This window comes from Raphanus sativus, unplaced genomic scaffold (genome assembly GCF_000801105.2).
Source record: "Raphanus sativus cultivar WK10039 unplaced genomic scaffold, ASM80110v3 Scaffold0548, whole genome shotgun sequence".
Taxonomy (NCBI): domain Eukaryota; kingdom Viridiplantae; phylum Streptophyta; class Magnoliopsida; order Brassicales; family Brassicaceae; genus Raphanus; species Raphanus sativus.
The window spans coordinates 7,703-14,957 of NW_026615866.1; the positions used below are offsets into that span (position 1 = coordinate 7,703).

A 7,255-nucleotide genomic window follows, 5' to 3' on the forward strand; every position below is an offset into this window, starting at 1 on the left:
TAAGAGTGTATTTAAAAAAAGAGTGTATTTCATTTGTGGAATTTGAAACGGTAGACAATGTTATTTTGGATAAAAAAAATTAATGGCCCTAGCTTGAAGGTAAAAATTGTAAACATCTTATTTTAGAAGCAAAATGAAACAGTGCAATGTTATTTTCTTAAGAAAATACTAAAACTAATTTTTTCAGAAAATAAGTTGGCTAACAAATTTATTATTATTATTATTTTTAAAGATATATATTCATTAATGAAAATGAAACTGATACAAGTTCTTTAAGAAGCAAGAAGAGAAAAAAAATCTTAAAGAACACACATTTATTATCTTCTGTGATTAAAAAGTCTTTGGTTCAGAATACTAGGGGCAGAGCCCCGCGCAAGCGCGGGGATGTTAGATATACGGGATGTCAGATATAGTTGTGGTATTGTAGTGTAACATACTGATCAATTGAAGCATCTCCTCCTTTCAGATTCGAATAAAAACTAAGACGTCTCTATTTCTCTTCTTTCCCAAAAGCAGTTCCTTCCTAAACCTCTAGAACTTTTAAAAAGTTAGTTTATATTTTAAAAAAGAAGCAAAACTTTTCTGTACTCTGTCTCTTCAAAAACAGAGCAAAGTAAGAGATGAAGATGAGTGATTACTGGGCGAAAATGATTTCTCTAAGAAAAGGAAAAGTGTTCACATTGGCCTATTTCAGGCTACCTTCAGCTTGCCGGCAGGCACCAACTAATACTTTACATCTATTCAAGAATTCATAAAAGGTAATAACAGGAACGCTTTAATATTGGATCACATGATTTACTTAACAAAATTCAAACAACCTGTCTCATTGTAGCTTGGGAGTTGCAGAAGATTACCTTTTTATATGTATTCAGACAAGCTAGCCTATTAAAAAAGAACAAATCCATGTGCTCACATTGAAGATGGACACCTGTCACCTTCTTCTAGCTATTAAACTAATGAAAAAATGCTAAATAAAAAGACAACATCTCAGTCAGTTGTTGTTGGAAAACACGAATCAGCTGCTACTCTACTTTAAGCTAATTCTTTCTATAATTTTAAATGATGGATTTTGTTATAAAGTTTCATAAATCTTTCTATGAGGACATAAAAATATATATGATTCCAAACTATTACTCCACCTGAATTGCATATACAGAGATAAGATAAGGGTGTTGTGCAACAGTAGGCAAATGAAAAATCATCAAACAAACACAAACAAATTAAAAAAAACTAAAGCATTACACAATAAAGCTGTAAATACAATCCAATCCTTCAAATATCAACAGCAGCACTATCGTCAACTCGAACATTCCCAGAACTCAAACCATCTCTCTCTGCAAGGACACAATAAATTAATTCAGGTGGAATGAATTGCTGACCGTGCTGGTTGGTAGTGACGACGCAAGGAATTCATCATAGAATCTAATCGTCTTCTTCTAAACTTGCAATAAGGAACAATGACCGAAGAGAATGCAATCAAACCGTGACCACAAGACTTGCTGCCAGTGAAACCAATCACATCTTATCCAGTGATATCAAATAAGATCAAGTTCAAATTCTTACAAAAGACTTCAGCATGTAAAAATGCAAAACCAACAAAACTATTTACAGTCACACATGCAAAATCTAACGGGATGGAACAATCTATTACCTCAAGTTTGGAGCTTCATACCCTGAAGAAGAGAATACAAAGCTCAAGTCAGAATACAGCGATAAAATGGGTCCAATAAAATTAATGTCTTTGACTAAAACATATAACTTCGAGATCAAAGCAAAGAAGAAGAAGAAGAATTTACCAAGAACATCAGAGATGAGGATGGCGCACAACTTGGAATCGGGAGAGCCAGAGACGTAAGCTTCAAGCCCACCCAGCTTCTCCACATGACCCGACCGGAGACCGGGTTAAGAGCCGGCGGGGTCTCACAGCACTGAGGTCCTGTATATCAGTGAATCCTAATGCCCATCCATTGTCCAACCTTCGGTGTCTGGAACCAGTGTCTGTATCCAGTTCGAAATCAGGTCAAGTCAAATCAAACCTCCAAAAAAACCAAATCGTGAAACTTTGACGGGAACCGTCTCATTTAAAGCTTCGGCCTTTAAAAAAGATTTAGATCAAATATAAGATGCTTGTTGATACAATACCTTCTCATCAAGGAGAAGTAGGGTGATTCCCATGAATTCACCATGCTTTTTGAGGTTTTTCTAGTCCCAAAAACGGAGAAGCCGAGAAACAAAGAACCGGGTCAACTGATTGCGCAACAACAACATCGGAAGAAGACATTATCGAAGAATCAAGCTTGATTAAGAAGTTTAATTGAGAGTGATGGTGAATATTCATTCGCTGAACGGAATGGAAGGTTAACAGGGAAAAACATTGTATTTGCAGGGAAATATCGGAGACGACGAAGTTGAGGAGGCGAAGAAATAACAATGAAACCCTAAGCTAGTCAAACACTTTTTTTTTTTGTTAAGTAACCAAACTCTCATACGCCTAACCGAACCAGCACATATACCAAAATCATATTGGCTAAATCATCAAACCAACCGCAGAAACTTAATTATAAAATCAAACCAAAAAAATGTGGGTCCCACAATTATTAAAAAAGACTGACGTGGATGACCTGAGGAGAGAGCAAAGTGGCTCATTATATATATGATTCTAAAGATAATTTTTCAAAAAACTAAGTTGGCTAACAAATTTATTTTCTTCTGTGACCAAAAAGTATTTGGTTCGAAACGTTTGAAAGATACGAAAATTATGTTTTTGAAAATTGTTTATTTATTTCAATGGTTGTCTCTTGTTAATCAACAATGAACTTATATATTTCAACGATTATCTCTTGTTAATCAACATTGGACTTATATATTTCAATGAATTGATCTATATCGAAACCTTATAATTAGCAATCAAAAGGACTTACTTTCTAGGGCAGTGGTCTTTGAGTTTGTGCCAGTGTGAACGAGTTTGCTAGTGATGTAAAAGAATGGTCATGATCAAATGTTGATAATGGCTGGATGGTCAAAACCATAACAAGCACATATTTATTATGGGATTTGCTTATATCTTACCTGCCTTAATACTATTATTAACCACTCTCGAATTTGTTTTTGATCTTACCAATCAAAATGCTTTCTACTCATCTTTATCTCAATAGGTAGATGATAAAGTCTAAAAATTGACAGGTTAAAATAACCTTATTTTCTCTTGGCCTAACGAAATTCATTATTTAATTCATATAACTTACCACCTCAACGTTTTTAAAATACTTGTTTATTTAAGATTTAGGACACGTATTAACAATACTGGATCTAGCTAGCAGCATTCATAAACTTTGTACGACTAGCTAGCAATTATCTTGTTTCTGCCTACTTTGACTCACTTTTGTTGCATTTTTCTAGTCAAAATTTGATGATGGTTTAGACTTCAGAGTTTTATGACATAATGCAAGGTTTTCACTAAGACTTAACAAAAAAAATGACATTCATGAATGCTAGTTCTAAATTTTCAATTATTAAGGAAAGGAACATAGTCATAGCCGTGCCTACAGAATAAATGTTGAAGCATTCGCTTAATTTTTACAAAAAATTATAGGGCATACATTTATATATTTTTACATACATAGACAAACTTTGTTGATTGCTTGTTAACTAGATTCATAGATCAACAAATCACAATCAATGTTCTTTTCACATATTTTCTTTAATTACAACTTATATATTTCTACGATCACTTTAGACCATATTAACTTTTTATTCATTTTTATATAATTTTATTGCTTAGTTTAACAATTTAAAAGAAGCTATGTAATTAAAAGACTAATTTGTATGTTTCAGTTTTATATTTTTTTAAATAAACCTAAAGTGACAATAAAATACTTTTTATCTTCTATCAAAAATTTATTTTTCGAGATTGATTACTTATATATATATATATATATATTAGTTTGTCATAAGATAATATTGTTAAAAATACGTACTATTTCTTTTTTTTGCTTACGGCATTAAAAAGCCTTCGCACGGTTCTAACTTCTAAGCATAGTATATTAGTAAAATTGAATGAATGATCGTCTCATCAGGTGAAAATATCAGAGTAAACGTTAAAAAAATATATTAAAATTACCATAAATATGAGAACTTGCAAGAATACCACCGATTTAGGCATATTTTTGTTTTCAAAATTACTATCTCTCTTAACTTTTTAGGTCAAGAAAATCAATTTTACACATAGGGGGGATTTATCAGTTTTGAGTCTTTTGACCTATAAAAGTGATCAAGTTTGATTTAAAATAAATGAAAATGTTAATTAGAAATAACAACGACGATGAGCTTCCATATTTTTCCAAATCGTGAGATGTTTTTGAAAACCGATTTTTTTATACTAGAAAGTCCTATATATATGTTGGCTTGTCATTAGCAAAAACAACATTCGTAAATAAGTTTGACCATTAACAGTTCTGTGTTGCTTCTTTTAAGTAGCATGTAATTTTATTTGATGAAACATATTTTTGTTTTAGATGATATCACAATATATACATTAAGTACGGGCACGAAAAATAGATTTATTTATATTTTTGCTACAATGTGTGTCAGTGTATTGACAAATTAGCATCTCTAGTAAGCTAATATAGCCACCTACCTCAATAAATGATAAAAATAAATAGTTAATAAATTAAATCAATATCTGAAAAATATAAATAATTTTAATTACTTATGAGTCAAATAATATGAAAATAAATAACTACTTATAGTCCTAAATTTTTGAAACATTTAAGAGCATAATAAAAAGTAACATTAATTGAAATCAAATCAAGCAATATGTGTATAGATGTGTCAACACACTATATATAGTATAAATTAGTGTCCAGTGTATATAATTAGTCCTGGGTTACACATATATTAATATTCAATTACACAATCAGGTGGTTTATTTTGTCTGGTTTGATGGTATAACTACAATCACTCTGAGTCTCAGCATCTTTATGTGCATAGAATGTGAACACACTTTGACCAAAAAAAAAGAAGGATGTGAACACACTATACATCAAATCTTGACCTCTTTTTCCCCAGATATGCTTGTAAGATTGTAATCTGATGACAACATTATTGATAAATACCGAATTTCTAGAAAACTTAGAGCTTAGAAGCTTTATCTAGAGAACAAAAGAGCAGGTTAAGCCGTTTGATAATCTGCGGGATAAATTTTACACAATTACGGTGGATCAATGTGCCAAACATCAATTATAACCTGTTCAGTTTTATAGCATATGTTGCTGGTTGGATGGGATGATACAAATTCTGTATTTTGTATAAAATGGATAACCTCTTAAATAATTTATTTTTACACAATAAATAAAAATAATATTTTTTAAAAATACAAATAATTTTTTTTACAAATACAAAGAATATTAAATATCTAAATAATAATAATAACCTTAATGTAGATGTTCTTGTATTTTAACTGAAATTAACTAACAATAAACAAACACAAGGAAATCTACATTCCGATACAAAACTGTTAATCATGTCTAATATTATGTAGTCTAGGGTGGACACACAATGGATATGCGGATTTTTGAAGGAATTCGTGATGCGATTCATTTCGTTTGAATAACCAATTATATGATTCGATTCAATTTGTAGTCACTCGGATATTCGATATTCTGAATATCTGGAAAATTTTAAATTTTTGACTAGATATCCAATTCGATCAGTAAAAGTAAATGAAAATAAATAAAAATTCAATATAATATAAAATAATAATATTTTATTACAAAAAGTTATTTACTTTATAAAATTCTAATAAATAATTTAATAAATTTAGTAAATAAAAATACTGTGAACGTTGTGTACAATATAATTTTATATAACTTATATATAATTCTTAAAGATATATATATATATATATATATATAACAGATCAGATCAGATATTCGTTTCTAAATGTATTAGTATTAATGATTTGTTTCATTTCTTACGTACATATTATTATTTGATTTAGTTTGTAGAATTACGGATATCTAAAAATTTTCGGTTTGAATCGAAAAGAAAATTTAAAATTACGGAGATTTTGTCAAGCTTTAATGTAACCAAATCAATTATTACATACTTGTTTTTGTTATGTTGTTGACTACACGTGTGGCTTTCGGTGATAAACCACGTGGTATCTTCGTTCATGCATCATAAGTGAACTTTCTTCTGCTTCACTTATTCGAGAGATTTAAGGGCTTTATATTTCACTAAAAATAAGTCAGTTCTATTTTTAACATTTTTTCGTATTCTTGAAAATGTTTGTTGAAATTCTGTCTTCATATTCTACCTCTAATCTATACTGTTAAAACAAAATCATTTTAAAAATCTACTATAAAAACATTGTTGGACTCATGTATAATTATTTATTATTTTTGATCCTACCACTAATGACTTAACTATACAAATTTTTATTTTTCTTAAATGAATCATATTATACGTACTCCTCATTTCATGTGATACACTTTTTCTCTAAAAAAATTTATCACTCAATATTATGGTTTTTATACAATAATGTTATATACCATATCTTATGCTTAATATTTAGATATCAATTATAAAAATTAGTTAACATATATCATACAACATATATACCATGCCATCTTACATTATATAATTACAAATATTTAAAAATAAAATTTAATAAAAACACTTTAATAAACCATCTTTAAAACAAAATATATACATTATGTTACATTAATTTTATAGAAAGTATTAACAATAACATTTTGTTATTTCTGATAAGTTTAAAAATTATTAAAATTACAAATATTTATTTTTGTTTTTTGTTAACAAAAAGTAAAAACACTGCAAATCTATGCTATTAAATTAGCAAATATCTTTCAACTAAATTTAAATATCACTAGCTCAACAAATATACTCTTATAAAACGCACAAAAATATAATGAGAGAAATTGGATTCGGGCATTCGGTTCCTCGGGTTATATACAAATTGTTTCATTTCAATCCTGATTTCTTCGTTTCTAGACATTTAGATCCAATTAAGTATTTTTTTTTAAATCAGTTTAAATTTAGGTTGGTTCATTTTGGATCCAGGTCAATTCGAATCCATAATTCAAGTACATGTAAAATACATGTATTTGGGTACGTGACGGGTCTGGTTCGTTTCATATATTTCCCAAAAATATTCAAACTACATGAAAAGTCGAAACACGAAAAATACATGAAAATAAAAGAAAATCCAAAAATACTTGGATTGTTTTCCGAA

The 7,255-nt window shown here is 29.3% G+C and overlaps 1 long non-coding RNA gene across 1 annotated transcript; it reads right to left on the reverse strand.

Annotated features, from left to right (window-relative positions):
* Positions 1–1,128: 1,128 nt before the first annotated feature.
* On the reverse strand, positions 1,129–2,431 carry LOC108853362 (uncharacterized). The gene is made up of 4 exons (XR_001949718.2): positions 2,143–2,431; positions 1,797–1,998; positions 1,652–1,673; positions 1,129–1,499 (listed from the first exon to the last, which is right to left on the reverse strand). It is a non-coding gene; the product is annotated as an uncharacterized LOC108853362 (long non-coding RNA).
* Between the last annotated feature and the right edge of the window lie 4,824 nt (positions 2,432–7,255).